Below are 24,646 nucleotides of genomic sequence, written 5' to 3'. Positions count from 1 at the left end.
ACAATGAAGAAAAATCTACTACAAAAGAACTCTGCCCCATTTTAACAATATAGATTCCTCCACATCAAATTCCTTAGGAAAGATGAAAGATCCCGAAGAGCTGAAAATATGAGCAAATACAATAACTTTATTCACAAAGGAATCTAGGGGAGATCCAGGAAATACAAAGCTGGCGAAGCTATACTCCAGGATTCAGGAAAATACGGGAAAGATTAATCACAGAAGAGTAGGGCAAAACTTAGACTGCTCTAAAAAACAAAATCAAAGTTCGCACTGAGTCATAAAGGGAAATTAGAATTTTAAAAAAGCACAGGCCTAAAAAGAAGGTTAAGTCAAAGGAATTTAGGTTGACATCCACCCGCTGCAGTAATTAAGTAGGGCAGGTGTGTCCACGTCACACTCATTATGTCAGTGAAGCACAACAGTACACTTGGGGTAACTATCACAAAAAGCATTGGTAGCTCCGTGGTAGAATTCTCATCCAACACCCGGGAGACCCGTGTTTGATTCACGGCCAATGCAGCGCCTCTCTTAACGGGGCCCCGTCTCTTTTGGTGTGCCTGGCTCTCCAGCAGTTCCCCGCCCTACGCCTCTGAGCGCCAAGGTGCACTTTATTTGCTGAGCTTCTCCAAGGGGCCTCTTGGCAGGGGTGCTTCTGTTCTTTGCCCTTTCCTTTCATTTTGAGGAGCCCTGCCGCGGGGCCAGGAGCAGCTTGCTGAGAAGCCTGCAGTTTCGGGGGCAGTATTCAGCCCCTTCCCGCTCTTCAGCTGGGGCCGCAGCACATGCACACGCGTGGGCTGGGAAACCATCAGCCACCAGGTCAACCCACGTGCAGCTCAGGAGCCTGCTTCACCCTGAGGGAAGGGCCCGACGGGTCACTTCTCAAGGCCCATGGACGTGGTTCTCATCCCAGCGGCTTGCTTGGATGGTGGGCACGGTAAGTCCTGGCTCACGCAACACGGAGGAAATCAGTCTGCCCTTCCACCCCCACTCTCCCAGCCACCACACGCTCTTCCCACTGCCAGCTGGCCTCGTGGCGCAAGGGTAGCGCATCTGACTCCAGATCAGAAGGTTGTGTGTTCAAATCACATCGGGGTCAAGCAGGTGACTGTTGCGCCTTTGTCCTGGTGCACCTTGTTTGGGGAGAGCATCCCTCCTGACAGAGCCGTGGCCTTTGCCTTTAGCAACCCTGTGCAGGGCCCAATGAGCTTGCTATTCCTTTGAAAGAGGTCAAGGGAGGCGCAAAAGGAGGGCCACCACACCGGACGGGACAGGACAGGCAGCAGGGGCACGTGCCACAAGCCAGGCAGGAGTCGAACCTGCAGTCTTCTGATCCGTAGTCAGACGCGTTATCCGTTGCGCCACTGGCCCCCGGGGCACGGCCTTTTGCCTGCCGTGGCCACGCTGCCTAAGAGAGGCAGAACGGTAGCGTGAGGGGAGACCTTCTCTCTCTCAGCCCCGCTTTCCTCTCCCACCAGCGCAGGAGAGAACGCAAGAGGAAAGGCAGCGGCGGGCACAGACCAGCAACGGCGGGGACGCAACTCGGCGTCTGAGCGCCCCCGAGCACCCGCCCGCGCCCCTTGTGGAAGCCTGTTTTCCCTCCGCTTCATCGGGAGCAGGGGCAGGAGCAGGAGCAAAAGCTGAAGCCGGGCTTTTTCTGCCTGGTTTTGAACCAGGGACCTTTCACGTGTGAGGCAAACATGATAACTGCTACACTACAGAAACCGAGGGCCAGCCACTGCTGGGTGTAGGTCCCGGAGCAGCCCCCTTTGGCTGGCCCACAGGCCGCCTCAGGCCCCAGCCAGAGGCAGAAGCAGCCTGGCCAGCGTTGGCCGAAGGGCTTGGCGGAAAGCACCGCCTCCGCTTGCAAGCACAAAGGAGCAGGGCATTGGTGGTTCAGTGGTAGAATTCTCGTCTGCCACGCGGGAGGCCTGTGTTCGATTCACGGCCAATGCAGCCATTTTCTTGCCAGGGCCCCGTCCCTTTTGGTGTGCCTGGCTCTCCAGCAGTTCCCCGCCCTACGCCTCTGAGCGCCAAGGTGCACTTTATTTGCTGAGCTTCTCCAAGGGGCCTCTTGGCAGGGGTGCTTCTCTTCTTTGCCCTTTCCTTTCATTTTGAGGAGCCCTGCCGCGGGGCCAGGAGCAGCTTGCTGAGAAGCCTGCAGTTTCGGGGGCAGTATTCAGCCCCTTCCCGCTCTTCAGCTGGGGCCGCAGCACATGCACACGCGTGGGCTGGGAAACCATCAGCCACCAGGTCAACCCGCATGCGGCTCAGGAGCCTGCTTCACCCTGAGGGAAGGGCCTGACGGGTCACTTCTCAAGGCCCATGGACGTGGTTCACATCCCAGCGGCTTGCTTGGATGGTGGGCACGGTAAGTCCTGGCTCACGCAACACGGAGGAAATCAGTCTGCCCTTCCACCCCCACTCTCCCAGCCACCACACGCTCTTCCCACTGCCAGCTGGCCTCGTGGCGCAAGGGTAGCGCATCTGACTCCAGATCAGAAGGTTGTGTGTTCAAATCACATCGGGGTCAAGCAGGTGACGGTTGCGCCTTTGTCCTGGTGCACCTTGCTTGGGGAGAGCATCCCTCCTGACAGAGCCGTGGCCTTTGCCTTTAGCAACCCTGTGCAGGGCCCAATGAGCTTGCTATTCCTTTGAAAGAGGTCAAGGGAGGCGCAAAAGGAGGGCCACCACACCGGACGGGACAGGACAGGCAGCAGGGGCACGTGCCACAAGCCAGGCAGGAGTCGAACCTGCAGTCTTCTGATCCGTAGTCAGACGCGTTATCCGTTGCGCCACTGGCCCCCGGGGCACGGCCTTTTGCCTGCCGTGGCCACGCTGCCTAAGAGAGGCAGAACGGTAGCGTGAGGGGAGACCTTCTCTCTCTCAGCCCCGCTTTCCTCTCCCACCAGCGCAGGAGAGAACGCAAGAGGAAAGGCAGCGGCGGGCACAGACCAGCAACGGCGGGGACGCAACTCAGCGTCTGAGCGCCCCCGAGCACCCGCTCGCGCCCCTTGTGGAAGCCTGTTTTCCCTCCGCTTCATCGGGAGCGGGGGCAGGAGCAGGAGCAAAAGCTGAAGCCGGGCTGTTTCAGCCTGGTTTTGAACCAGGGACCTTTCACGTGTGAGGCGAACGTGATAACCGCTACACTACAGAAACCGAGGGCCAGCCACTGCTGGGTGTAGGTCCCGGAGCAGCCCCCTTTGGCTGGCCCACAGGCCGCCTCAGGCCCCGGCCAGAGGCAGAAGCAGCCTGGCCAGCGTTGGCCGAAGGGCTTGGCGGAAAGCACCGCCTCCGCTTGCAAGCACAAAGGAGCAGGGCATTGGTGGTTCAGTGGTAGAATTCTCGCCTGCCACGCGGGAGGCCCGTGTTCGATTCACGGCCAATGCAGCCATTTTCTTGCCAGGGCCCCGTCCCTTTTGGTGTGCCTGGCTCTCCAGCAGTTCCCCGCCCTACGCCTCTGAGCGCCAAGGTGCACTTTATTTGCTGAGCTTCTCCAAGGGGCCTCTTGGCAGGGGTGCTTCTGTTCTTTGCCCTTTCCTTTCATTTTGAGGAGTCCTGCCGCGGGGCCAGGAGCAGCTTGCTGAGAAGCCTGCAGTTTCGGGGGCAGTATTCAGCCCCTTCCCGCTCTTCAGCTGGGGCCGCAGCACATGCACACGCGTGGGCTGGGAAACCATCAGCCACCAGGTCAACCCGCGTGCGGCTCAGGAGCCTGCTTCACCCTGAGGGAAGGGCCCGACGGGTCACTTCTCAAGGCCCCTGGACGTGGTTCACATCCCAGCGGCTTGCTTGGATGGTGGGCACGGTAAGTCCTGGCTCACGCAACACGGAGGAAATCAGTCTGCCCTTCCACCCCCACTCTCCCAGCCACCACACGCTCTTCCCACTGCCAGCTGGCCTCGTGGCGCAAGGGTAGCGCATCTGACTCCAGATCAGAAGGTTGTGTGTTCAAATCACATCGGGGTCAAGCAGGTGACTGTTGCGCCTTTGTCCTGGTGCACCTTGTTTGGGGAGAGCATCCCTCCTGACAGAGCCGTGGCCTTTGCCTTTAGCAACCCTGTGCAGGGCCCAATGAGCTTGCTATTCCTTTGAAAGAGGTCAAGGGAGGCGCAAAAGGAGGGCCACCACACCGGACGGGACAGGACAGGCAGCAGGGGCACGTGCCACAAGCCAGGCAGGAGTCGAACCTGCAGTCTTCTGATCCGTAGTCAGACGCGTTATCCGTTGCGCCACTGGCCCCCGGGGCACGGCCTTTTGCCTGCCGTGGCCACGCTGCCTAAGAGAGGCAGAACGGTAGCGTGAGGGGAGACCTTCTCTCTCTCAGCCCCGCTTTCCTCTCCCACCAGCGCAGGAGAGAACGCAAGAGGAAAGGCAGCGGCGGGCACAGACCAGCAACGGCGGGGACGCAACTCGGCGTCTGAGCGCCCCCGAGCACCCGCCCGCGCCCCTTGTGGAAGCCTGTTTTCCCTCCGCTTCATCGGGAGCAGGGGCAGGAGCAGGAGCAAAAGCTGAAGCCGGGCTTTTTCTGCCTGGTTTTGAACCAGGGACCTTTCACGTGTGAGGCAAACATGATAACTGCTACACTACAGAAACCGAGGGCCAGCCACTGCTGGGTGTAGGTCCCGGAGCAGCCCCCTTTGGCTGGCCCACAGGCCGCCTCAGGCCCCAGCCAGAGGCAGAAGCAGCCTGGCCAGCGTTGGCCGAAGGGCTTGGCGGAAAGCACCGCCTCCGCTTGCAAGCACAAAGGAGCAGGGCATTGGTGGTTCAGTGGTAGAATTCTCGTCTGCCACGCGGGAGGCCTGTGTTCGATTCACGGCCAATGCAGCCATTTTCTTGCCAGGGCCCCGTCCCTTTTGGTGTGCCTGGCTCTCCAGCAGTTCCCCGCCCTACGCCTCTGAGCGCCAAGGTGCACTTTATTTGCTGAGCTTCTCCAAGGGGCCTCTTGGCAGGGGTGCTTCTCTTCTTTGCCCTTTCCTTTCATTTTGAGGAGCCCTGCCGCGGGGCCAGGAGCAGCTTGCTGAGAAGCCTGCAGTTTCGGGGGCAGTATTCAGCCCCTTCCCGCTCTTCAGCTGGGGCCGCAGCACATGCACACGCGTGGGCTGGGAAACCATCAGCCACCAGGTCAACCCGCATGCGGCTCAGGAGCCTGCTTCACCCTGAGGGAAGGGCCTGACGGGTCACTTCTCAAGGCCCATGGACGTGGTTCACATCCCAGCGGCTTGCTTGGATGGTGGGCACGGTAAGTCCTGGCTCACGCAACACGGAGGAAATCAGTCTGCCCTTCCACCCCCACTCTCCCAGCCACCACACGCTCTTCCCACTGCCAGCTGGCCTCGTGGCGCAAGGGTAGCGCATCTGACTCCAGATCAGAAGGTTGTGTGTTCAAATCACATCGGGGTCAAGCAGGTGACGGTTGCGCCATTGTCCTGGTGCACCTTGCTTGGGGAGAGCATCCCTCCTGACAGAGCCGTGGCCTTTGCCTTTAGCAACCCTGTGCAGGGCCCAATGAGCTTGCTATTCCTTTGAAAGAGGTCAAGGGAGGCGCAAAAGGAGGGCCACCACACCGGACGGGACAGGACAGGCAGCAGGGGCACGTGCCACAAGCCAGGCAGGAGTCGAACCTGCAGTCTTCTGATCCGTAGTCAGACGCGTTATCCGTTGCGCCACTGGCCCCCGGGGCACGGCCTTTTGCCTGCCGTGGCCACGCTGCCTAAGAGAGGCAGAACGGTAGCGTGAGGGGAGACCTTCTCTCTCTCAGCCCCGCTTTCCTCTCCCACCAGCGCAGGAGAGAACGCAAGAGGAAAGGCAGCGGCGGGCACAGACCAGCAACGGCGGGGACGCAACTCAGCGTCTGAGCGCCCCCGAGCACCCGCTCGCGCCCCTTGTGGAAGCCTGTTTTCCCTCCGCTTCATCGGGAGCGGGGGCAGGAGCAGGAGCAAAAGCTGAAGCCGGGCTGTTTCAGCCTGGTTTTGAACCAGGGACCTTTCACGTGTGAGGCGAACGTGATAACCGCTACACTACAGAAACCGAGGGCCAGCCACTGCTGGGTGTAGGTCCCGGAGCAGCCCCCTTTGGCTGGCCCACAGGCCGCCTCAGGCCCCGGCCAGAGGCAGAAGCAGCCTGGCCAGCGTTGGCCGAAGGGCTTGGCGGAAAGCACCGCCTCCGCTTGCAAGCACAAAGGAGCAGGGCATTGGTGGTTCAGTGGTAGAATTCTCGCCTGCCACGCGGGAGGCCCGTGTTCGATTCACGGCCAATGCAGCCATTTTCTTGCCAGGGCCCCGTCCCTTTTGGTGTGCCTGGCTCTCCAGCAGTTCCCCGCCCTACGCCTCTGAGCGCCAAGGTGCACTTTATTTGCTGAGCTTCTCCAAGGGGCCTCTTGGCAGGGGTGCTTCTGTTCTTTGCCCTTTCCTTTCATTTTGAGGAGTCCTGCCGCGGGGCCAGGAGCAGCTTGCTGAGAAGCCTGCAGTTTCGGGGGCAGTATTCAGCCCCTTCCCGCTCTTCAGCTGGGGCCGCAGCACATGCACACGCGTGGGCTGGGAAACCATCAGCCACCAGGTCAACCCGCGTGCGGCTCAGGAGCCTGCTTCACCCTGAGGGAAGGGCCCGACGGGTCACTTCTCAAGGCCCCTGGACGTGGTTCACATCCCAGCGGCTTGCTTGGATGGTGGGCACGGTAAGTCCTGGCTCACGCAACACGGAGGAAATCAGTCTGCCCTTCCACCCCCACTCTCCCAGCCACCACACGCTCTTCCCACTGCCAGCTGGCCTCGTGGCGCAAGGGTAGCGCATCTGACTCCAGATCAGAAGGTTGTGTGTTCAAATCACATCGGGGTCAAGCAGGTGACTGTTGCGCCTTTGTCCTGGTGCACCTTGCTTGGGGAGAGCATCCCTCCTGACAGAGCCGTGGCCTTTGCCTTTAGCAACCCTGTGCAGGGCCCAATGAGCTTGCTATTCCTTTGAAAGAGGTCAAGGGAGGCGCAAAAGGAGGGCCACCACACCGGACGGGACAGGACAGGCAGCAGGGGCACGTGCCACAAGCCAGGCAGGAGTCGAACCTGCAGTCTTCTGATCCGTAGTCAGACGCGTTATCCGTTGCGCCACTGGCCCCCGGGGCACGGCCTTTTGCCTGCCGTGGCCACGCTGCCTAAGAGAGGCAGAACGGTAGCGTGAGGGGAGACCTTCTCTCTCTCAGCCCCGCTTTCCTCTCCCACCAGCGCAGGAGAGAACGCAAGAGGAAAGGCAGCGGCGGGCACAGACCAGCAACGGCGGGGACGCAACTCAGCATCTGAGCGCCCCCGAGCACCCGCTCGCGCCCCTTGTGGAAGCCTGTTTTCCCTCCGCTTCATCGGGAGCGGGGGCAGGAGCAGGAGCAAAAGCTGAAGCCGGGCTGTTTCAGCCTGGTTTTGAACCAGGGACCTTTCACGTGTGAGGCGAACGTGATAACCGCTACACTACAGAAACCGAGGGCCAGCCACTGCTGGGTGTAGGTCCCGGAGCAGCCCCCTTTGGCTGGCCCACAGGCCGCCTCAGGCCCCGGCCAGAGGGAGAAGCAGCCTGGCCAGCGTTGGCCGAAGGGCTTGGCGGAAAGCACCGCCTCCGCTTGCAAGCACAAAGGAGCAGGGCATTGGTGGTTCAGTGGTAGAATTCTCGCCTGCCACGCGGGAGGCCCGTGTTCGATTCACGGCCAATGCAGCCATTTTCTTGCCAGGGCCCCGTCCCTTTTGGTGTGCCTGGCTCTCCAGCAGTTCCCCGCCCTACGCCTCTGAGCACCAAGGTGCACTTTATTTGCTGAGCTTCTCCAAGGGGCCTCTTGGCAGGGGTGCTTCTGTTCTTTGCCCTTTCCTTTCATTTTGAGGAGTCCTGCCGCGGGGCCAGGAGCAGCTTGCTGAGAAGCCTGCAGTTTCGGGGGCAGTATTCAGCCCCTTCCCGCTCTTCAGCTGGGGCCGCAGCACATGCACACGCGTGGGCTGGGAAACCATCAGCCACCAGGTCAACCCGCGTGCGGCTCAGGAGCCTGCTTCACCCTGAGGGAAGGGCCCGACGGGTCACTTCTCAAGGCCCCTGGACGTGGTTCACATCCCAGCGGCTTGCTTGGATGGTGGGCACGGTAAGTCCTGGCTCACGCAACACGGAGGAAATCAGTCTGCCCTTCCACCCCCACTCTCCCAGCCACCACACGCTCTTCCCACTGCCAGCTGGCCTCGTGGCGCAAGGGTAGCGCATCTGACTCCAGATCAGAAGGTTGTGTGTTCAAATCACATCGGGGTCAAGCAGGTGACGGTTGCGCCTTTGTCCTGGTGCACCTTGCTTGGGGAGAGCATCCCTCCTGACAGAGCCGTGGCCTTTGCCTTTAGCAACCCTGTGCAGGGCCCAATGAGCTTGCTATTCCTTTGAAAGAGGTCAAGGGAGGCGCAAAAGGAGGGCCACCACACCGGACGGGACAGGACAGGCAGCAGGGGCACGTGCCACAAGCCAGGCAGGAGTCGAACCTGCAGTCTTCTGATCCGTAGTCAGACGCGTTATCCGTTGCGCCACTGGCCCCCGGGGCACGGCCTTTTGCCTGCCGTGGCCACGCTGCCTAAGAGAGGCAGAACGGTAGCGTGAGGGGAGACCTTCTCTCTCTCAGCCCCGCTTTCCTCTCCCACCAGCGCAGGAGAGAACGCAAGAGGAAAGGCAGCGGCGGGCACAGACCAGCAACGGCGGGGACGCAACTCAGCGTCTGAGCGCCCCCGAGCACCCGCTCGCGCCCCTTGTGGAAGCCTGTTTTCCCTCCGCTTCATCGGGAGCGGGGGCAGGAGCAGGAGCAAAAGCTGAAGCCGGGCTGTTTCAGCCTGGTTTTGAACCAGGGACCTTTCACGTGTGAGGCGAACGTGATAACCGCTACACTACAGAAACCGAGGGCCAGCCACTGCTGGGTGTAGGTCCCGGAGCAGCCCCCTTTGGCTGGCCCACAGGCCGCCTCAGGCCCCGGCCAGAGGCAGAAGCAGCCTGGCCAGCGTTGGCCGAAGGGCTTGGCGGAAAGCACCGCCTCCGCTTGCAAGCACAAAGGAGCAGGGCATTGGTGGTTCAGTGGTAGAATTCTCGCCTGCCACGCGGGAGGCCCGTGTTCGATTCACGGCCAATGCAGCCATTTTCTTGCCAGGGCCCCGTCCCTTTTGGTGTGCCTGGCTCTCCAGCAGTTCCCCGCCCTACGCCTCTGAGCGCCAAGGTGCACTTTATTTGCTGAGCTTCTCCAAGGGGCCTCTTGGCAGGGGTGCTTCTGTTCTTTGCCCTTTCCTTTCATTTTGAGGAGTCCTGCCGCGGGGCCAGGAGCAGCTTGCTGAGAAGCCTGCAGTTTCGGGGGCAGTATTCAGCCCCTTCCCGCTCTTCAGCTGGGGCCGCAGCACATGCACACGCGTGGGCTGGGAAACCATCAGCCACCAGGTCAACCCGCGTGCGGCTCAGGAGCCTGCTTCACCCTGAGGGAAGGGCCCGACGGGTCACTTCTCAAGGCCCCTGGACGTGGTTCACATCCCAGCGGCTTGCTTGGATGGTGGGCATGGTAAGTCCTGGCTCACGCAACACGGAGGAAATCAGTCTGCCCTTCCACCCCCACTCTCCCAGCCACCACACGCTCTTCCCACTGCCAGCTGGCCTCGTGGCGCAAGGGTAGCGCATCTGACTCCAGATCAGAAGGTTGTGTGTTCAAATCACATCGGGGTCAAGCAGGTGACTGTTGCGCCTTTGTCCTGGTGCACCTTGCTTGGGGAGAGCATCCCTCCTGACAGAGCCGTGGCCTTTGCCTTTAGCAACCCTGTGCAGGGCCCAATGAGCTTGCTATTCCTTTGAAAGAGGTCAAGGGAGGCGCAAAAGGAGGGCCACCACACCGGACGGGACAGGACAGGCAGCAGGGGCACGTGCCACAAGCCAGGCAGGAGTCGAACCTGCAGTCTTCTGATCCGTAGTCAGACGCGTTATCCGTTGCGCCACTGGCCCCCGGGGCACGGCCTTTTGCCTGCCGTGGCCACGCTGCCTAAGAGAGGCAGAACGGTAGCGTGAGGGGAGACCTTCTCTCTCTCAGCCCCGCTTTCCTCTCCCACCAGCGCAGGAGAGAACGCAAGAGGAAAGGCAGCGGCGGGCACAGACCAGCAACGGCGGGGACGCAACTCGGCGTCTGAGCGCCCCCGAGCACCCGCCCGCGCCCGTTGTGGAAGCCTGTTTTCCCTCCGCTTCATCGGGAGCGGGGGCAGGAGCAGGAGCAAAAGCTGAAGCCGGGCTGTTTCAGCCTGGTTTTGAACCAGGGACCTTTCACGTGTGAGGCAAACATGGTAACTGCTACACTACAGAAGCCGAGGGCCAGCCACTGCTGGGTGTAGGTCCCGGAGCAGCCCCCTTTGGCTGGCCCACAGGCCGCCTCAGGCCCCGGCCAGAGGCAGAAGCAGCCTGGCCAGCGTTGGCCGAAGGGCTTGGCGGAAAGCACCGCCTCCGCTTGCAAGCACAAAGGAGCAGGGCATTGGTGGTTCAGTGGTAGAATTCTCGCCTGCCACGCGGGAGGCCCGTGTTCGATTCACAGCCAATGCAGCCATTTTCTTGCCAGGGCCCCGTCTCTTTTGGTGTGCCTGGCTCTCCAGCAGTTCCCCGCCCTACGCCTCTGAGCGCCAAGGTGCACTTTATTTGCTGAGCTTCTCCAAGGGGCCTCTTGGCAGGGGTGCTTCTGTTCTTTGCCCTTTCCTTTCATTTTGAGGAGCCCTGCCGCGGGGCCAGGAGCAGCTTGCTGAGAAGCCTGCAGTTTCGGGGGCAGTATTCAGCCCCTTCCCGCTCTTCAGCTGGGGCCGCAGCACATGCACACGCGTGGGCTGGGAAACCATCAGCCACCAGGTCAACCCGCGTGCGGCTCCGGAGCCTGCTTCACCCTGAGGGAAGGGCCCGACGGGTCACTTCTCAAGGCCCCTGGACGTGGTTCACATCCCAGTGGCTTGCTTGGATGGTGGGCACGGTAAGTCCTGGCTCACGCAACACGGAGGAAATCAGTCTGCCCTTCCACCCCCACTCTCCCAGCCACCACACGCTCTTCCCGCTGCCAGCTGGCCTCGTGGCGCAAGGGTAGCGCATCTGACTCCAGATCAGAAGGTTGTGTGTTCAAATCACATCGGGGTCAAGCAGGTGACGGTTGCGCCTTTGTCCTGGTGCACCTTGCTTGGGGAGAGCATCCCTCCTGACAGAGCCGTGGCCTTTGCCTTTAGCAACCCTGTGCAGGGCCCAATGAGCTTGCTATTCCTTTGAAAGAGGTCAAGGGAGGCGCAAAAGGAGGGCCACCACACCGGACGGGACAGGACAGGCAGCAGGGGCACGTGCCACAAGCCAGGCAGGAGTCGAACCTGCAGTCTTCTGATCCGTAGTCAGACGCGTTATCCGTTGCGCCACTGGCCCCCGGGGCACGGCCTTTTGCCTGCCGTGGCCACGCTGCCTAAGAGAGGCAGAACGGTAGCGTGAGGGGAGACCTTCTCTCTCTCAGCCCCGCTTTCCTCTCCCACCAGCGCAGGAGAGAACGCAAGAGGAAAGGCAGCGGCGGGCACAGACCAGCAACGGCGGGGACGCAACTCAGCGTCTGAGCGCCCCCGAGCACCCGCTCGCGCCCCTTGTGGAAGCCTGTTTTCCCTCCGCTTCATCGGGAGCGGGGGCAGGAGCAGGAGCAAAAGCTGAAGCCGGGCTGTTTCAGCCTGGTTTTGAACCAGGGACCTTTCACGTGTGAGGCGAACGTGATAACCGCTACACTACAGAAACCGAGGGCCAGCCACTGCTGGGTGTAGGTCCCGGAGCAGCCCCCTTTGGCTGGCCCACAGGCCGCCTCAGGCCCCGGCCAGAGGCAGAAGCAGCCTGGCCAGCGTTGGCCGAAGGGCTTGGCGGAAAGCACCGCCTCCGCTTGCAAGCACAAAGGAGCAGGGCATTGGTGGTTCAGTGGTAGAATTCTCGTCTGCCACGCGGGAGGCCCGTGTTCGATTCACGGCCAATGCAGCCATTTTCTTGCCAGGGCCCCGTCTCTTTTGGTGTGCCTGGCTCTCCAGCAGTTCCCCACCCTACGCCTCTGAGCGCCAAGGTGCACTTTATTTGCTGAGCTTCTCCAAGGGGCCTCTTGGCAGGGGTGCTTCTCTTCTTTGCCCTTTCCTTTCATTTTGAGGAGCCCTGCCGCGGGGCCAGGAGCAGCTTGCTGAGAAGCCTGCAGTTTCGGGGGCAGTATTCAGCCCCTTCCCGCTCTTCAGCTGGGGCCGCAGCACATGCACACGCGTGGGCTGGGAAACCATCAGCCACCAGGTCAACCCCCGTGCGGCTCAGGAGCCTGCTTCACCCTGAGGGAAGGGCCCGACGGGTCACTTCTCAAGGCCCATGGACGTGGTTCACATCCCAGCGGCTTGCTTGGATGGTGAGCACAGTAAGTCCTGGCTCACGCAACACGGAGGAAATCAGTCTGCCCTTCCACCCCCACTCTCCCAGCCACCACACACTCTTCCCGCTGCCAGCTGGCCTCGTGGCGCAAGGGTAGCGCATCTGACTCCAGATCAGAAGGTTGTGTGTTCAAATCACATCGGGGTCAAGCAGGTGACTGTTGCGCCTTTGTCCTGGTGCACCTTGCTTGGGGAGAGCATCCCTCCTGACAGAGCCGTGGCCTTTGCCTTTAGCAACCCTGTGCAGGGCCCAATGAGCTTGCTATTCCTTTGAAAGAGGTCAAGGGAGGCGCAAAAGGAGGGCCACCACACCGGACGGGACAGGACAGGCAGCAGGGGCACGTGCCACAAGCCAGGCAGGAGTCGAACCTGCAGTCTTCTGATCCGTAGTCAGACGCGTTATCCGTTGCGCCACTGGCCCCCGGGGCACGGCCTTTTGCCTGCCGTGGCCACGCTGCCTAAGAGAGGCAGAACGGTAGCGTGAGGGGAGACCTTCTCTCTCTCAGCCCCGCTTTCCTCTCCCACCAGCGCAGGAGAGAACGCAAGAGGAAAGGCAGCGGCGGGCACAGACCAGCAACGGCGGGGACGCAACTCGGCGTCTGAGCGCCCCCGAGCACCCGCCCGCGCCCGTTGTGGAAGCCTGTTTTCCCTCCGCTTCATCGGGAGCGGGGGCAGGAGCAGGAGCAAAAGCTGAAGCCGGGCTGTTTCAGCCTGGTTTTGAACCAGGGACCTTTCACGTGTGAGGCAAACATGATAACTGCTACACTACAGAAACCGAGGGCCAGCCACTGCTGGGTGTAGGTCCCGGAGCAGCCCCCTTTGGCTGGCCCACAGGCCGCCTCAGGCCCCGGCCAGAGGGAGAAGCAGCCTGGCCAGCGTTGGCCGAAGGGCTTGGCGGAAAGCACCGCCTCCGCTTGCAAGCACAAAGGAGCAGGGCATTGGTGGTTCAGTGGTAGAATTCTCGCCTGCCACGCGGGAGGCCCGTGTTCGATTCACGGCCAATGCAGCCATTTTCTTGCCAGGGCCCCGTCCCTTTTGGTGTGCCTGGCTCTCCAGCAGTTCCCCGCCCTACGCCTCTGAGCACCAAGGTGCACTTTATTTGCTGAGCTTCTCCAAGGGGCCTCTTGGCAGGGGTGCTTCTGTTCTTTGCCCTTTCCTTTCATTTTGAGGAGTCCTGCCGCGGGGCCAGGAGCAGCTTGCTGAGAAGCCTGCAGTTTCGGGGGCAGTATTCAGCCCCTTCCCGCTCTTCAGCTGGGGCCGCAGCACATGCACACGCGTGGGCTGGGAAACCATCAGCCACCAGGTCAACCCGCGTGCGGCTCAGGAGCCTGCTTCACCCTGAGGGAAGGGCCCGACGGGTCACTTCTCAAGGCCCCTGGACGTGGTTCACATCCCAGCGGCTTGCTTGGATGGTGGGCACGGTAAGTCCTGGCTCACGCAACACGGAGGAAATCAGTCTGCCCTTCCACCCCCACTCTCCCAGCCACCACACGCTCTTCCCACTGCCAGCTGGCCTCGTGGCGCAAGGGTAGCGCATCTGACTCCAGATCAGAAGGTTGTGTGTTCAAATCACATCGGGGTCAAGCAGGTGACGGTTGCGCCTTTGTCCTGGTGCACCTTGCTTGGGGAGAGCATCCCTCCTGACAGAGCCGTGGCCTTTGCCTTTAGCAACCCTGTGCAGGGCCCAATGAGCTTGCTATTCCTTTGAAAGAGGTCAAGGGAGGCGCAAAAGGAGGGCCACCACACCGGACGGGACAGGACAGGCAGCAGGGGCACGTGCCACAAGCCAGGCAGGAGTCGAACCTGCAGTCTTCTGATCCGTAGTCAGACGCGTTATCCGTTGCGCCACTGGCCCCCGGGGCACGGCCTTTTGCCTGCCGTGGCCACGCTGCCTAAGAGAGGCAGAACGGTAGCGTGAGGGGAGACCTTCTCTCTCTCAGCCCCGCTTTCCTCTCCCACCAGCGCAGGAGAGAACGCAAGAGGAAAGGCAGCGGCGGGCACAGACCAGCAACGGCGGGGACGCAACTCAGCGTCTGAGCGCCCCCGAGCACCCGCTCGCGCCCCTTGTGGAAGCCTGTTTTCCCTCCGCTTCATCGGGAGCGGGGGCAGGAGCAGGAGCAAAAGCTGAAGCCGGGCTGTTTCAGCCTGGTTTTGAACCAGGGACCTTTCACGTGTGAGGCGAACGTGATAACCGCTACACTACAGAAACCGAGGGCCAGCCACTGCTGGGTGTAGGTCCCGGAGCAGCCCCCTTTGGCTGGCCCACAGGCCGCCTCAGGCCCCGGCCAGAGGCAGAAGCAGCCTGGCCAGCGTTGGCCGAAGGGCTTGGCGGAAAGCACCGCCTCCGCTTGCAAGCACAAAGGAGCAGGGCATTGGTGGTTCAGTGGTAGAATTCTCGCCTGCCACGCGGGAGGCCCGTGTTCGATTCACGGCCAATGCAGCCATTTTCTTGCCAGGGCCCCGTCCCTTTTGGTGTGCCTGGCTCTCCAGCAGTTCCCCGCCCTACGCCTCTGAGCGCCAAGGTGCACTTTATTTGCTGAGCTTCTCCAAGGGGCCTCTTGGCAGGGGTGCTTCTGTTCTTTGCCCTTTCCTTTCATTTTGAGGAGTCCTGCCGCGGGGCCAGGAGCAGCTTGCTGAGAAGCCTGCAGTTTCGGGGGCAGTATTCAGCCCCTTCCCGCTCTTCAGCTGGGGCCGCAGCACATGCACACGCGTGGGCTGGGAAACCATCAGCCACCAGGTCAACCCGCGTGCGGCTCAGGAGCCTGCTTCACCCTGAGGGAAGGGCCCGACGGGTCACTTCTCAAGGCCCCTGGACGTGGTTCACATCCCAGCGGCTTGCTTGGATGGTGGGCATGGTAAGTCCTGGCTCACGCAACACGGAGGAAATCAGTCTGCCCTTCCACCCCCACTCTCCCAGCCACCACACGCTCTTCCCACTGCCAGCTGGCCTCGTGGCGCAAGGGTAGCGCATCTGACTCCAGATCAGAAGGTTGTGTGTTCAAATCACATCGGGGTCAAGCAGGTGACTGTTGCGCCTTTGTCCTGGTGCACCTTGCTTGGGGAGAGCATCCCTCCTGACAGAGCCGTGGCCTTTGCCTTTAGCAACCCTGTGCAGGGCCCAATGAGCTTGCTATTCCTTTGAAAGAGGTCAAGGGAGGCGCAAAAGGAGGGCCACCACACCGGACGGGACAGGACAGGCAGCAGGGGCACGTGCCACAAGCCAGGCAGGAGTCGAACCTGCAGTCTTCTGATCCGTAGTCAGACGCGTTATCCGTTGCGCCACTGGCCCCCGGGGCACGGCCTTTTGCCTGCCGTGGCCACGCTGCCTAAGAGAGGCAGAACGGTAGCGTGAGGGGAGACCTTCTCTCTCTCAGCCCCGCTTTCCTCTCCCACCAGCGCAGGAGAGAACGCAAGAGGAAAGGCAGCGGCGGGCACAGACCAGCAACGGCGGGGACGCAACTCGGCGTCTGAGCGCCCCCGAGCACCCGCCCGCGCCCGTTGTGGAAGCCTGTTTTCCCTCCGCTTCATCGGGAGCGGGGGCAGGAGCAGGAGCAAAAGCTGAAGCCGGGCTGTTTCAGCCTGGTTTTGAACCAGGGACCTTTCACGTGTGAGGCAAACATGGTAACTGCTACACTACAGAAGCCGAGGGCCAGCCACTGCTGGGTGTAGGTCCCGGAGCAGCCCCCTTTGGCTGGCCCACAGGCCGCCTCAGGCCCCGGCCAGAGGCAGAAGCAGCCTGGCCAGCGTTGGCCGAAGGGCTTGGCGGAAAGCACCGCCTCCGCTTGCAAGCACAAAGGAGCAGGGCATTGGTGGTTCAGTGGTAGAATTCTCGCCTGCCACGCGGGAGGCCCGTGTTCGATTCACAGCCAATGCAGCCATTTTCTTGCCAGGGCCCCGTCTCTTTTGGTGTGCCTGGCTCTCCAGCAGTTCCCCGCCCTACGCCTCTGAGCGCCAAGGTGCACTTTATTTGCTGAGCTTCTCCAAGGGGCCTCTTGGCAGGGGTGCTTCTGTTCTTTGCCCTTTCCTTTCATTTTGAGGAGCCCTGCCGCGGGGCCAGGAGCAGCTTGCTGAGAAGCCTGCAGTTTCGGGGGCAGTATTCAGCCCCTTCCCGCTCTTCAGCTGGGGCCGCAGCACATGCACACGCGTGGGCTGGGAAACCATCAGCCACCAGGTCAACCCGCGTGCGGCTCCGGAGCCTGCTTCACCCTGAGGGAAGGGCCCGACGGGTCACTTCTCAAGGCCCCTGGACGTGGTTCACATCCCAGTGGCTTGCTTGGATGGTGGGCACGGTAAGTCCTGGCTCACGCAACACGGAGGAAATCAGTCTGCCCTTCCACCCCCACTCTCCCAGCCACCACACGCTCTTCCCGCTGCCAGCTGGCCTCGTGGCGCAAGGGTAGCGCATCTGACTCCAGATCAGAAGGTTGTGTGTTCAAATCACATCGGGGTCAAGCAGGTGACGGTTGCGCCTTTGTCCTGGTGCACCTTGCTTGGGGAGAGCATCCCTCCTGACAGAGCCGTGGCCTTTGCCTTTAGCAACCCTGTGCAGGGCCCAATGAGCTTGCTATTCCTTTGAAAGAGGTCAAGGGAGGCGCAAAAGGAGGGCCACCACACCGGACGGGACAGGACAGGCAGCAGGGGCACGTGCCACAAGCCAGGCAGGAGTCGAACCTGCAGTCTTCTGATCCGTAGTCAGACGCGTTATCCGTTGCGCCACTGGCCCCCGGGGCACGGCCTTTTGCCTGCCGTGGCCACGCTGCCTAAGAGAGGCAGAACGGTAGCGTGAGGGGAGACCTTCTCTCTCTCAGCCCCGCTTTCCTCTCCCACCAGCGCAGGAGAGAACGCAAGAGGAAAGGCAGCGGCGGGCACAGACCAGCAACGGCGGGGACGCAACTCAGCGTCTGAGCGCCCCCGAGCACCCGCTCGCGCCCCTTGTGGAAGCCTGTTTTCCCTCCGCTTCATCGGGAGCGGGGGCAGGAGCAGGAGCAAAAGCTGAAGCCGGGCTGTTTCAGCCTGGTTTTGAACCAGGGACCTTTCACGTGTGAGGCGAACGTGATAACCGCTACACTACAGAAACCGAGGGCCAGCCACTGCTGGGTGTAGGTCCCGGAGCAGCCCCCTTTGGCTGGCCCACAGGCCGCCTCAGGCCCCGGCCAGAGGCAGAAGCAGCCTGGCCAGCGTTGGCCGAAGGGCTTGGCGGAAAGCACCGCCTCCGCTTGCAAGCACAAAGGAGCAGGGCATTGGTGGTTCAGTGGTAGAATTCTCGTCTGCCACGCGGGAGGCCCGTGTTCGATTCACGGCCAATGCAGCCATTTTCTTGCCAGGGCCCCGTCTCTTTTGGTGTGCCTGGCTCTCCAGCAGTTCCCCACCCTACGCCTCTGAGCGCCAAGGTGCACTTTATTTGCTGAGCTTCTCCAAGGGGCCTCTTGGCAGGGGTGCTTCTCTTCTTTGCCCTTTCCTTTCATTTTGAGGAGCCCTGCCGCGGGGCCAGGAGCAGCTTGCTGAGAAGCCTGCAGTTTCGGGGGCAGTATTCAGCCCCTTCCCGCTCTTCAGCTGGGGCCGCAGCACATGCACACGCGTGGGCTGGGAAACCATCAGCCACCAGGTCAACCCCCGTGCGGCTCAGGAGCCTGCTTCACCCTGAGGGAAGGGCCCGACGGGTCACTTCTCAAGGCCCATGGACGTGGTTCACATCCCAGCGGCTTGCTTGGATGGTGAGCACAGTAAGTCCTGGCTCACGCAACACGGAGGAAATCAGTCTGCCCTTCCACCCCCACTCTCCCAGCCACCACACACTCTTCCCGCTGCCAGCTGGCCTCGTGGCGCAAGGGTAGCGCATCTGACTCCAGATCAGAAGGTTGTGTGTTCAAATCACATCGGGGTCAAGCAGGTGACTGTTGCGCCTTTGTCCTGGTGCACCTTGCTTGGGGAGAGCATCCCTCCTGACAGAGCCGTGGCCTTTGCCTTTAGCAACCCTGTGCAGGGCCCAATGAGCTTGCTATTCCTTTGAAAGAGGTCAAGGGAGGCGCAAAAGGAGGGCCACCACACCGGACGGGACAGGACAGGCAGCAGGGGCACGTGCCACAAGCCAGGCAGGAGTCGAACCTGCAGTCTTCTGATCCGTAGTCAGACGCGTTATCCGTTGCGCCACTGGCCCCCGGGGCACGGCCTTTTGCCTGCCGTGGCCACGCTGCCTAAGAGAGGCAGAACGGTAGCGTGAGGGGAGACCTTCTCTCTCTCAGCCCCGCTTTCCTCTCCCACCAGCGCAGGAGAGAACGCAAGAGGAAAGGCAGCGGCGGGCACAGACCAGCAACGGCGGGGACGCAACTCGGCGTCTGAGCGCCCCCGAGCACCCGCCCGCGCCCGTTGTGGAAGCCTGTTTTCCCTCCGCTTCATCGGGAGCGGGGGCAGGAGCAGGAGCAAAAGCTGAAGCCGGGCTGTTTCAGCCTGGTTTTGAACCAGGGACCTTTCACGTGTGAGGCAAACATGATAACTGCTACACTACAGAAACCGAGGGCCAGCCACTGCTGGGTGTAGGTCCCGGAGCAGCCCCCTTTGGCTGGCCCACAGGCCGCCTCAGGCCCCGGCCAGAGGCAGAAGCAGCCTGGCCAGTGTTGGCCGAAGGGCTTGGCGGAAAGCACCGCCTCCGCTTGCAAGCACAAAGGAGCAGGGCATTGGTGGTTCAGTGGTAGAATTCTCGTCTGCCACGCGGGAGGCCCGTGTTCGATTCACGGCCAATGCAGCCATTTTCTTGCCAGGGCCCCGTCTCTTTTGGTGTGCCTGGCTCTCCAGCAGTTCCCCGCCCTACGCCTCTGAGCGCCAAGGTGCACTTTATTTGCTGAGCTTCTCCAAGGGGCCTCTTGGCAGGGGTGCTTCTCTTCTTTGCCCTTTCCTTTCATTTTGAGGAGCCCTGCCGCGGGGCCAGGAGCAGCTTGCTGAGAAGCCTGCAGTTTCGGGGGCAGTATTCAGCCCCTTCCCGCTCTTCAGCTGGGGCCGCAGCACATGCACACGCGTGGGCTGGGAAACCATCAGCCACCAGATCAACCCACGTGCGGCTCAGGAGCCTGCTTCACCCTGAGGGAAGGGCCCGACGGGTCACTTCTCAAGGCCCATGGACGTGGTTCACATCCCAGCGGCTTGCTTGGATAGTGGGCACGGTAAGTCCTGGCTCACGCAACATGGAGGAAATCAGTCTGCCCTTCCACCCCCACTCTCCCAGCCACCACACGCTCTTCCCACCGCCAGCTGGCCTCGTGGCGCAAGGGTAGCGCATCTGACTCCAGATCAGAAGGTTGTGTGTTCAAATCACATCGGGGTCAAGCAGGTGACTGTTGCGCCTTTGTCCTGGTGCACCTTGCTTGGGGAGAGCATCCCTCCTGACAGAGCCGTGGCCTTTGCCTTTAGCAACCCTGTGCAGGGCCCAATGAGCTTGCTATTCCTTTGAAAGAGGTCAAGGGAGGCGCAAAAGGAGGGCCACCACACCGGACGGGACAGGACAGGCAGCAGGGGCACGTGCCACAAGCCAGGCAGGAGTCGAACCTGCAGTCTTCTGATCCGTAGTCAGACGCGTTATCCGTTGCGCCACTGGCCCCCGGGGCACGGCCTTTTGCCTGCCGTGGCCACGCTGCCTAAGAGAGGCAGAACGGTAGCGTGAGGGGAGACCTTCTCTCTCTCAGCCCCGCTTTCCTCTCCCACCAGCGCAGGAGAGAACGCAAGAGGAAAGGCAGCGGCGGGCACAGACCAGCAACGGCGGGGACGCAACTCGGCGTCTGAGCGCCCCCGAGCACCCGCCCGCGCCCGTTGTGGAAGCCTGTTTTCCCTCCGCTTCATCGGGAGCGGGGGCAGGAGCAGGAGCAAAAGCTGAAGCCGGGCTGTTTCAGCCTGGTTTTGAACCAGGGACCTTTCACGTGTGAGGCAAACATGGTAACTGCTACACTACAGAAGCCGAGGGCCAGCCACTGCTGGGTGTAGGTCCCGGAGCAGCCCCCTTTGGCTGGCCCACAGGCCGCCTCAGGCCCCGGCCAGAGGCAGAAGCAGCCTGGCCAGCGTTGGCCGAAGGGCTTGGCGGAAAGCACCGCCTCCGCTTGCAAGCACAAAGGAGCAGGGCATTGGTGGTTCAGTGGTAGAATTCTCGCCTGCCACGCGGGAGGCCCGTGTTCGATTCACGGCCAATGCAGCCATTTTCTTGCCAGGGCCCCGTCCCTTTTGGTGTGCCTGGCTCTCCAGCAGTTCCCCGCCCTACGCCTCTGAGCGCCAAGGTGCACTTTATTTGCTGAGCTTCTCCAAGGGGCCTCTTGGCAGGGGTGCTTCTGTTCTTTGCCCTTTCCTTTCATTTTGAGGAGCCCTGCCGCGGGGCCAGGAGCAGCTTGCTGAGAAGCCTGCAGTTTCGGGGGCAGTATTCAGCCCCTTCCCGCTCTTCAGCTGGGGCCGCAGCACGTGCACACGCGTGGGCTGGGAAACCATCAGCCACCAGGTCAACCCGCGTGCGGCTCCGGAGCCTGCTTCACCCCGAGGGAAGGGCCCGACGGGTCACCTCTCAAGGCCCCTGGACTTGGTTCACATCCCAGCGGCTTGCTTGGATGGTGGGCACGGTAAGTCCTGGCTCACGCAACACGGAGGAAATCAGTCTGCCCTTCCACCCCCACTCTCCCAGCCACCACACACTCTTCCCGCTGCCAGCTGGCCTCGTGGCGCAAGGGTAGCGCATCTGACTCCAGATCAGAAGGTTGTGTGTTCAAATCACATCGGGGTCAAGCAGGTGACGGTTGCGCCTTTGTCCTGGTGCACCTTGCTTGGGGAGAGCATCCCTCCTGACAGAGCCGTGGCCTTTGCCTTTAGCAACCCTGTGCAGGGCCCAATGAGCTTGCTATTCCTTTGAAAGAGGTCAAGGGAGGCGCAAAAGGAGGGCCACCACACCGGACGGGACAGGCAGCAGGGGCACGTTCCACAAGCCGAACTTGCCATCTTCTGATCCGTAGTCAGACGCGTTATCCGTTGCGCCACTGGCCCCCGGGGCACGGCCTTTTGCCTGCTGTGGCCACGCTGCCTAAGAGAGGCAGAACGGTAGCGTGAGGGGAGACCTTCTCTCTCTCAGCCCCGCATTCCTCTCCCACCAGCGCAGGAGAGAACGCAAGAGGAAAGGCAGCGGCGGGCACAGACCAGCAACGGCGAAGACGCAGTTCGGCATCTGAGCGCCCCCGAGCACCCGCCCGCGCCCCTTGTGGAAGCCTGTTTTCCCTCCGCTTCATCGGGAGCAGGAGCAAAAGCAAAAGCTGAAGCCGGGCTGTTTCTGCCTGGTTTTGAACCAGGGACCTTTCACGTGTGAGGCAAACGTGATAACCACTACACTACAGAAACCAAGGGCCAGCCACCGATGGGTATAGGGCCCGGAGCGGCCCCCTTTGGCTTGCCCACTGGCCGCCTCAGGCCCCGGCCAGAGGCAGAAGGAGCCTGGCCGGCGTTGGCCGAAGGGCTTGGTGGAAAGCACCGCCTCCGCTTGCAAGCACAAAGGAGCAGGGCATTGGTGGTTCAGTGGTAGAATTCTCACCTGCCACGCGGGAGGCCCGTGTTTGATTCACGGCCAATGCAGCCATTTTCTTGCCAGGGCCCCGTCTCTTTTGGTGTGCCTGGCTCGCCAGCAGCTCCCTGTCTATGATTTCAATGGAGCTGGATTGGTTTTTTTAATGTATGGAATGATCTTGCCCGCAACTAGAAAGACCGTTTGGGCCAGTATTGGCTTTTGCTCCTATAAGCATCTATTTGTGCATTGCAACATATGTTTTTCACTTTTTTAGACTTTTTATTAGCTTGTGGAGGCTTTTCGTCAATCGTGTGTGCTGAGGGAAGCAGAGACCTGATTGGGGACCGGGGCGTCCCTGATGAGGGGCCTGTATAATCAGGAAATTGATCAGCCAGCGGCACAGGTGCAGCGGCACAGGAGCCAGCCAACAGAGCTGTAAAGAGGAGAGTGTGAATGGGGGTTTGGAAGGAGGCTGCAAGGAGCCCGGCAAGGTTTGGTGCGTCGTTGTTGTCAGTGACTCCGTGACCGGAATGTGGTAGTGAAGGCAGCGACCAATACACAGACAGCATCCGTAGTGACCCAAGCAATGCCAGAGACGGTGTGCATGGCCAGATGTGGAAGCTGCACAAGTATATGACCCTAGAGCCGGTACCTGAACAGAGCTTTGTTCGTGGGCAGTACCGCCCGATTAAAATCATGGTTTTAGGCTTATAAGGAGCTCCGACATCGGTGCAGAACAAACCCACCATCCCGAGGCAATGCACCTGTCTTTTATAGTAATAAGTTCCCAAACAGGTCTGTAGACTCTGCTGTGTCACATGGGAGCTGTTAGTCGGGATTGCTCCCAATCAGCATTACTGTGGGCTGTTACTGGGAGTCCCTGCAGCTGTTTCTTATCTCGTTCCTCTGGCTCTATTCTATGTCTTGGCCTTGGTGTGTATGCCTTTTCATTAGGGTTGTCAATCTGCCATCCGGGTGATTCTGATAATAAGGTTAGTGCCTCTCAGTTTCTCCACTCCCCGCTCGACCATCCAGTCCATCAGTGCTGGTGTCTCCTAGCATGTCATACATTCTTCACTCACTCACAAACCAGTAAATAATTTCAAAGGCAAGAACTGGAGCCATAACACTTCTGTCCTTCTAAAAGCAATAATTAATACATGGAGCAAAGAATAAAGCCAAAACATTTTCTTCTTACTAACTCAAGGCTACCAAAATAAGCAAAATGGAGTACTATTTACTCGAGACAATTTCTCCCCATTAGGCTTTTGGCCTACAATAGAAGAGAAGATCTGAGGTTCAGAGATGCAGGTAGAAACTATGGTTTAGTTTCGAATTAGGTTTGAGCAGATAATGGAGGAAAGGCAAGAGGAGGAGGAAGGGACAAGTCGAGACTCACAGATGCAAGCTGGACTGGGGAGGAAGGAGTCTGCTTGGGCAGGAAAGTGGTCCGTGGAAGCATGTGTCTACGAGAACCAGGCTGAGGAAAAGACAGTCTAGTGAAGGAGAAATAGAGCTCAGGAACAAGTTTGCTGAGCTGGAAACCAAAGAGGGGGCACAGCAGGCACTAACTGAAGGTGGGAGAGCACAGAAGAAGAGAGGAGCATCTAGTTCTATAAGAAGAAGGGAAGACCTAATGGAGATACCCAGTGTGACACTGCACCCCATATTCTTCCCAGTGACATTATTTTGATGTGATTATGACATAATTATAATGTATTTTATGCAAGATAAGTCATGTGAGGTGGCATGCATCATTTTTATATCTGGAGTTATGAATATTGACTATGTATCTGTATTTTAAATGTAGTTATGCCTCAGTAACACCCACTAGACAAAATGCTTTCAATCCAGATAGTGGGTGGGGAAGGGCCTGTTCAGGGCAATGAGCCATTAGGAAAAAATAATAGGCCTTAGGAGAAGCTTTTCTCGCACCTGCTACCAGAGCTAACCACTGTTAGTATATTCAAAGGGCCTCAACTGAAAGTATTTAAAACTGTTTATGACCAGAGCTGGCTAGGAATTTTCCAACAAATGGTTTTTCATCTAAATTATTTTGTGTGTGTGGAAATGTATCCGTTTCTCAACAACTTTCATTGGGAAGGTTTTTCATGTGCAGGAGGAAATTTCTGGTCAAAGCCAAAGAGAGAGACAATACCCACCTGGTGGTAAGAGCACTCACCTGAGATGTGGGAGACCCAGCTTCCAGCTGCTGCTCTGAATCAGGCAGAGCAGGGAGTGGAATCTGGTTCTCCCACACTCCAAGTGAGTGGTCTAACCACTGGACTGTTCTGCATGGGGGGACAGGCTCCTACTCTAGGTTTTAGTGAAGAACTGCAAAAGGTCTTGGTTTTATCCAGATGTGAAACAATAAAAAAAAACCCTACATTTTTGCAGGATGGGAAAACTGTTTCCCATCCAGCTCCATTTATAAGATTTGTGTTTTTGCAACTAATTGTTTTCAAGTTCTCATTAATAAATAACTGCTCCAGGTAATAAACCCTCCTTCCAACCACCTGCTGTTAACCTCCCAGAAAAGTATGTTGAGAACCCTGGTATATAAACCGGACTTTTCTTTGTTTAAGAAGGATGTGCTCTAGGCTAGGTTAACTTCTTAAAATCAACACAAAAACCAAGAAGCAACAAAAGGATCCAGCTTTATGATCCTAGTGGTGAAGAGATTGGCCACCCATCCCTTCTGGTC

The 24,646-nt window shown here is 60.0% G+C and overlaps 52 non-coding genes across 52 annotated transcripts; 30 read left to right on the top strand and 22 right to left on the bottom strand.

Moving 5' to 3' along the window:
• Positions 1–1,027: 1,027 nt before the first annotated feature.
• Positions 1,028–1,099, top strand: TRNAW-CCA (transfer RNA tryptophan (anticodon CCA)). Its single transcript has one exon. It is a non-coding gene; the product is annotated as a tRNA-Trp (tRNA).
• A 199-nt stretch (positions 1,100–1,298) lies between these two features.
• On the bottom strand, positions 1,299–1,371 carry TRNAR-ACG (transfer RNA arginine (anticodon ACG)). Its single transcript has one exon. It is a non-coding gene; the product is annotated as a tRNA-Arg (tRNA).
• A 514-nt stretch (positions 1,372–1,885) lies between these two features.
• TRNAG-GCC (transfer RNA glycine (anticodon GCC)) lies at positions 1,886–1,956 on the top strand. The gene has a single exon. It is a non-coding gene; the product is annotated as a tRNA-Gly (tRNA).
• A 505-nt stretch (positions 1,957–2,461) lies between these two features.
• Positions 2,462–2,533, top strand: TRNAW-CCA (transfer RNA tryptophan (anticodon CCA)). The gene has a single exon. It is a non-coding gene; the product is annotated as a tRNA-Trp (tRNA).
• A 199-nt stretch (positions 2,534–2,732) lies between these two features.
• On the bottom strand, positions 2,733–2,805 carry TRNAR-ACG (transfer RNA arginine (anticodon ACG)). The gene has a single exon. It is a non-coding gene; the product is annotated as a tRNA-Arg (tRNA).
• A 281-nt stretch (positions 2,806–3,086) lies between these two features.
• On the bottom strand, positions 3,087–3,159 carry TRNAV-CAC (transfer RNA valine (anticodon CAC)). Its single transcript has one exon. It is a non-coding gene; the product is annotated as a tRNA-Val (tRNA).
• Positions 3,160–3,319: 160 nt separating this feature from the next.
• On the top strand, positions 3,320–3,390 carry TRNAG-GCC (transfer RNA glycine (anticodon GCC)). The gene has a single exon. It is a non-coding gene; the product is annotated as a tRNA-Gly (tRNA).
• Positions 3,391–3,895: 505 nt separating this feature from the next.
• TRNAW-CCA (transfer RNA tryptophan (anticodon CCA)) lies at positions 3,896–3,967 on the top strand. The gene has a single exon. It is a non-coding gene; the product is annotated as a tRNA-Trp (tRNA).
• A 199-nt stretch (positions 3,968–4,166) lies between these two features.
• Positions 4,167–4,239, bottom strand: TRNAR-ACG (transfer RNA arginine (anticodon ACG)). Its single transcript has one exon. It is a non-coding gene; the product is annotated as a tRNA-Arg (tRNA).
• Positions 4,240–4,753: 514 nt separating this feature from the next.
• On the top strand, positions 4,754–4,824 carry TRNAG-GCC (transfer RNA glycine (anticodon GCC)). Its single transcript has one exon. It is a non-coding gene; the product is annotated as a tRNA-Gly (tRNA).
• Positions 4,825–5,329: 505 nt separating this feature from the next.
• Positions 5,330–5,401, top strand: TRNAW-CCA (transfer RNA tryptophan (anticodon CCA)). The gene has a single exon. It is a non-coding gene; the product is annotated as a tRNA-Trp (tRNA).
• Positions 5,402–5,600: 199 nt separating this feature from the next.
• On the bottom strand, positions 5,601–5,673 carry TRNAR-ACG (transfer RNA arginine (anticodon ACG)). The gene has a single exon. It is a non-coding gene; the product is annotated as a tRNA-Arg (tRNA).
• Positions 5,674–5,954: 281 nt separating this feature from the next.
• On the bottom strand, positions 5,955–6,027 carry TRNAV-CAC (transfer RNA valine (anticodon CAC)). Its single transcript has one exon. It is a non-coding gene; the product is annotated as a tRNA-Val (tRNA).
• Positions 6,028–6,187: 160 nt separating this feature from the next.
• Positions 6,188–6,258, top strand: TRNAG-GCC (transfer RNA glycine (anticodon GCC)). The gene has a single exon. It is a non-coding gene; the product is annotated as a tRNA-Gly (tRNA).
• A 505-nt stretch (positions 6,259–6,763) lies between these two features.
• On the top strand, positions 6,764–6,835 carry TRNAW-CCA (transfer RNA tryptophan (anticodon CCA)). The gene has a single exon. It is a non-coding gene; the product is annotated as a tRNA-Trp (tRNA).
• Positions 6,836–7,034: 199 nt separating this feature from the next.
• On the bottom strand, positions 7,035–7,107 carry TRNAR-ACG (transfer RNA arginine (anticodon ACG)). Its single transcript has one exon. It is a non-coding gene; the product is annotated as a tRNA-Arg (tRNA).
• Positions 7,108–7,388: 281 nt separating this feature from the next.
• On the bottom strand, positions 7,389–7,461 carry TRNAV-CAC (transfer RNA valine (anticodon CAC)). The gene has a single exon. It is a non-coding gene; the product is annotated as a tRNA-Val (tRNA).
• Positions 7,462–7,621: 160 nt separating this feature from the next.
• TRNAG-GCC (transfer RNA glycine (anticodon GCC)) lies at positions 7,622–7,692 on the top strand. Its single transcript has one exon. It is a non-coding gene; the product is annotated as a tRNA-Gly (tRNA).
• Positions 7,693–8,197: 505 nt separating this feature from the next.
• On the top strand, positions 8,198–8,269 carry TRNAW-CCA (transfer RNA tryptophan (anticodon CCA)). Its single transcript has one exon. It is a non-coding gene; the product is annotated as a tRNA-Trp (tRNA).
• Positions 8,270–8,468: 199 nt separating this feature from the next.
• TRNAR-ACG (transfer RNA arginine (anticodon ACG)) lies at positions 8,469–8,541 on the bottom strand. Its single transcript has one exon. It is a non-coding gene; the product is annotated as a tRNA-Arg (tRNA).
• A 281-nt stretch (positions 8,542–8,822) lies between these two features.
• On the bottom strand, positions 8,823–8,895 carry TRNAV-CAC (transfer RNA valine (anticodon CAC)). Its single transcript has one exon. It is a non-coding gene; the product is annotated as a tRNA-Val (tRNA).
• Positions 8,896–9,055: 160 nt separating this feature from the next.
• TRNAG-GCC (transfer RNA glycine (anticodon GCC)) lies at positions 9,056–9,126 on the top strand. The gene has a single exon. It is a non-coding gene; the product is annotated as a tRNA-Gly (tRNA).
• Positions 9,127–9,631: 505 nt separating this feature from the next.
• Positions 9,632–9,703, top strand: TRNAW-CCA (transfer RNA tryptophan (anticodon CCA)). Its single transcript has one exon. It is a non-coding gene; the product is annotated as a tRNA-Trp (tRNA).
• Positions 9,704–9,902: 199 nt separating this feature from the next.
• TRNAR-ACG (transfer RNA arginine (anticodon ACG)) lies at positions 9,903–9,975 on the bottom strand. Its single transcript has one exon. It is a non-coding gene; the product is annotated as a tRNA-Arg (tRNA).
• A 514-nt stretch (positions 9,976–10,489) lies between these two features.
• On the top strand, positions 10,490–10,560 carry TRNAG-GCC (transfer RNA glycine (anticodon GCC)). Its single transcript has one exon. It is a non-coding gene; the product is annotated as a tRNA-Gly (tRNA).
• Positions 10,561–11,065: 505 nt separating this feature from the next.
• On the top strand, positions 11,066–11,137 carry TRNAW-CCA (transfer RNA tryptophan (anticodon CCA)). Its single transcript has one exon. It is a non-coding gene; the product is annotated as a tRNA-Trp (tRNA).
• A 199-nt stretch (positions 11,138–11,336) lies between these two features.
• TRNAR-ACG (transfer RNA arginine (anticodon ACG)) lies at positions 11,337–11,409 on the bottom strand. The gene has a single exon. It is a non-coding gene; the product is annotated as a tRNA-Arg (tRNA).
• Positions 11,410–11,690: 281 nt separating this feature from the next.
• On the bottom strand, positions 11,691–11,763 carry TRNAV-CAC (transfer RNA valine (anticodon CAC)). The gene has a single exon. It is a non-coding gene; the product is annotated as a tRNA-Val (tRNA).
• A 160-nt stretch (positions 11,764–11,923) lies between these two features.
• On the top strand, positions 11,924–11,994 carry TRNAG-GCC (transfer RNA glycine (anticodon GCC)). The gene has a single exon. It is a non-coding gene; the product is annotated as a tRNA-Gly (tRNA).
• Positions 11,995–12,499: 505 nt separating this feature from the next.
• On the top strand, positions 12,500–12,571 carry TRNAW-CCA (transfer RNA tryptophan (anticodon CCA)). The gene has a single exon. It is a non-coding gene; the product is annotated as a tRNA-Trp (tRNA).
• A 199-nt stretch (positions 12,572–12,770) lies between these two features.
• TRNAR-ACG (transfer RNA arginine (anticodon ACG)) lies at positions 12,771–12,843 on the bottom strand. Its single transcript has one exon. It is a non-coding gene; the product is annotated as a tRNA-Arg (tRNA).
• Positions 12,844–13,357: 514 nt separating this feature from the next.
• On the top strand, positions 13,358–13,428 carry TRNAG-GCC (transfer RNA glycine (anticodon GCC)). Its single transcript has one exon. It is a non-coding gene; the product is annotated as a tRNA-Gly (tRNA).
• Positions 13,429–13,933: 505 nt separating this feature from the next.
• On the top strand, positions 13,934–14,005 carry TRNAW-CCA (transfer RNA tryptophan (anticodon CCA)). Its single transcript has one exon. It is a non-coding gene; the product is annotated as a tRNA-Trp (tRNA).
• A 199-nt stretch (positions 14,006–14,204) lies between these two features.
• On the bottom strand, positions 14,205–14,277 carry TRNAR-ACG (transfer RNA arginine (anticodon ACG)). The gene has a single exon. It is a non-coding gene; the product is annotated as a tRNA-Arg (tRNA).
• Positions 14,278–14,558: 281 nt separating this feature from the next.
• TRNAV-CAC (transfer RNA valine (anticodon CAC)) lies at positions 14,559–14,631 on the bottom strand. Its single transcript has one exon. It is a non-coding gene; the product is annotated as a tRNA-Val (tRNA).
• A 160-nt stretch (positions 14,632–14,791) lies between these two features.
• Positions 14,792–14,862, top strand: TRNAG-GCC (transfer RNA glycine (anticodon GCC)). The gene has a single exon. It is a non-coding gene; the product is annotated as a tRNA-Gly (tRNA).
• Positions 14,863–15,367: 505 nt separating this feature from the next.
• On the top strand, positions 15,368–15,439 carry TRNAW-CCA (transfer RNA tryptophan (anticodon CCA)). Its single transcript has one exon. It is a non-coding gene; the product is annotated as a tRNA-Trp (tRNA).
• Positions 15,440–15,638: 199 nt separating this feature from the next.
• On the bottom strand, positions 15,639–15,711 carry TRNAR-ACG (transfer RNA arginine (anticodon ACG)). Its single transcript has one exon. It is a non-coding gene; the product is annotated as a tRNA-Arg (tRNA).
• Positions 15,712–16,225: 514 nt separating this feature from the next.
• TRNAG-GCC (transfer RNA glycine (anticodon GCC)) lies at positions 16,226–16,296 on the top strand. Its single transcript has one exon. It is a non-coding gene; the product is annotated as a tRNA-Gly (tRNA).
• A 505-nt stretch (positions 16,297–16,801) lies between these two features.
• On the top strand, positions 16,802–16,873 carry TRNAW-CCA (transfer RNA tryptophan (anticodon CCA)). The gene has a single exon. It is a non-coding gene; the product is annotated as a tRNA-Trp (tRNA).
• A 199-nt stretch (positions 16,874–17,072) lies between these two features.
• TRNAR-ACG (transfer RNA arginine (anticodon ACG)) lies at positions 17,073–17,145 on the bottom strand. Its single transcript has one exon. It is a non-coding gene; the product is annotated as a tRNA-Arg (tRNA).
• Positions 17,146–17,426: 281 nt separating this feature from the next.
• TRNAV-CAC (transfer RNA valine (anticodon CAC)) lies at positions 17,427–17,499 on the bottom strand. Its single transcript has one exon. It is a non-coding gene; the product is annotated as a tRNA-Val (tRNA).
• A 160-nt stretch (positions 17,500–17,659) lies between these two features.
• TRNAG-GCC (transfer RNA glycine (anticodon GCC)) lies at positions 17,660–17,730 on the top strand. Its single transcript has one exon. It is a non-coding gene; the product is annotated as a tRNA-Gly (tRNA).
• Positions 17,731–18,235: 505 nt separating this feature from the next.
• Positions 18,236–18,307, top strand: TRNAW-CCA (transfer RNA tryptophan (anticodon CCA)). The gene has a single exon. It is a non-coding gene; the product is annotated as a tRNA-Trp (tRNA).
• A 199-nt stretch (positions 18,308–18,506) lies between these two features.
• On the bottom strand, positions 18,507–18,579 carry TRNAR-ACG (transfer RNA arginine (anticodon ACG)). The gene has a single exon. It is a non-coding gene; the product is annotated as a tRNA-Arg (tRNA).
• A 514-nt stretch (positions 18,580–19,093) lies between these two features.
• TRNAG-GCC (transfer RNA glycine (anticodon GCC)) lies at positions 19,094–19,164 on the top strand. Its single transcript has one exon. It is a non-coding gene; the product is annotated as a tRNA-Gly (tRNA).
• A 505-nt stretch (positions 19,165–19,669) lies between these two features.
• On the top strand, positions 19,670–19,741 carry TRNAW-CCA (transfer RNA tryptophan (anticodon CCA)). Its single transcript has one exon. It is a non-coding gene; the product is annotated as a tRNA-Trp (tRNA).
• Positions 19,742–19,940: 199 nt separating this feature from the next.
• Positions 19,941–20,013, bottom strand: TRNAR-ACG (transfer RNA arginine (anticodon ACG)). The gene has a single exon. It is a non-coding gene; the product is annotated as a tRNA-Arg (tRNA).
• Positions 20,014–20,527: 514 nt separating this feature from the next.
• TRNAG-GCC (transfer RNA glycine (anticodon GCC)) lies at positions 20,528–20,598 on the top strand. The gene has a single exon. It is a non-coding gene; the product is annotated as a tRNA-Gly (tRNA).
• A 505-nt stretch (positions 20,599–21,103) lies between these two features.
• TRNAW-CCA (transfer RNA tryptophan (anticodon CCA)) lies at positions 21,104–21,175 on the top strand. The gene has a single exon. It is a non-coding gene; the product is annotated as a tRNA-Trp (tRNA).
• Positions 21,176–21,706: 531 nt separating this feature from the next.
• Positions 21,707–21,779, bottom strand: TRNAV-CAC (transfer RNA valine (anticodon CAC)). The gene has a single exon. It is a non-coding gene; the product is annotated as a tRNA-Val (tRNA).
• Positions 21,780–21,939: 160 nt separating this feature from the next.
• Positions 21,940–22,010, top strand: TRNAG-GCC (transfer RNA glycine (anticodon GCC)). Its single transcript has one exon. It is a non-coding gene; the product is annotated as a tRNA-Gly (tRNA).
• Positions 22,011–24,646: the final 2,636 nt, after the last annotated feature.

Source organism: Caretta caretta, chromosome 3 (assembly GCF_965140235.1).
Source record: "Caretta caretta isolate rCarCar2 chromosome 3, rCarCar1.hap1, whole genome shotgun sequence".
NCBI lineage: Eukaryota > Metazoa > Chordata > Testudines > Cheloniidae > Caretta > Caretta caretta.
This window is presented reverse-complemented; position numbering and strand designations above follow the sequence as displayed.